The following is a 1,091-nucleotide window of genomic DNA, read 5'->3' as shown; positions in this document are numbered from 1 at the left end:
AGACCATGTGGAGAGATGGGGGAAGGCCCACATGGAGAGGAACTGAAGCCTTCAGGCAACAGCCAGCCTCAAACTTCTGATGATTCCAGCCTTCAAGTCTTCCAGCTGAGGCCCCAGACATCATGGAGCAGAGATAAGCTGTGCCATGTCCGAATCCGTGAGCATAATAAATGGTTGTTTTTTGCCTCTAACGTTCCTGCATGGTACCAACAGTTTGCACTCAACTACTAACCTAAAGGTTGGCAGTTTGAATCCACTCAGTGCTGCTGTGGAAAAAAGGCCTGGCAATCTGCTTTCATAAAGATTATAGCCAAGAAACTCTATAAAGCAGTTCTCTTCTGTAACACATGGGGTCGCCATGAAGTCGGAATTGGCTCAATGGCAATGGGTTGATTTGGTTGTTTTATGCCACTACATTTTGTGGTAATTTATTAAGCAGCCACAGCAACTGTAACAGTCACCAAGTTGATCAAATGATACCGAGCAATGGGCAGGCTTTTTCAGCCCTTTCAGCGCAGCTAGGCTTTTAAAGGGCCTGTGTTGGAACATACAGTTAGGAACATCAAGGTTGTCCGTTATTATTCCTCCCTCTCCCTCCCTCCAACCAGTTGTATCTCTTGTCTTCCTAGGTTTTGCAAGTGTCACCATCTTCCCAATCATCCAGGCTTGAAACCTCAAAATGTCTTTGACTCTTCCTTCCACTTCACCCCTTCAACAAGCCCCACACATTGTTTTTTATAATACCTCTGAAATTCATTCTTTTATTCCCATTCCTATCAGCCTGTGCTTGAAGCCAGTAGTTTGTTATTACCTACTACTGGAATAAAAGGCAATGAACTAGAAAAAGACTACAAATACTGGGTGTATAGTGCTTTCAGGTTTTATACTAGAAAAGGTAGTGTTTACAGCCTTCCAAGGGCAAGTAATGATAATGTTTATAGATATGATACGGAAGTCCAACGTACTTTGAGAAAGCTGTCTCCCACTAGGGCAAGGCAAAAAGGAAATTCCTGGATATTCTCTGTATGGAGTACTTTTAGTCCCTGAATCAGCTTTGGTCCTGTATTAGTCAAAGCCTTGTTCTTCAGCTC

This window comes from Trichechus manatus, unplaced genomic scaffold (genome assembly GCF_000243295.1).
Source record: "Trichechus manatus latirostris isolate Lorelei unplaced genomic scaffold, TriManLat1.0 scaffold00105, whole genome shotgun sequence".
Taxonomy (NCBI): Eukaryota; Metazoa; Chordata; class Mammalia; order Sirenia; family Trichechidae; genus Trichechus; species Trichechus manatus.
This window is presented reverse-complemented; position numbering follows the sequence as displayed.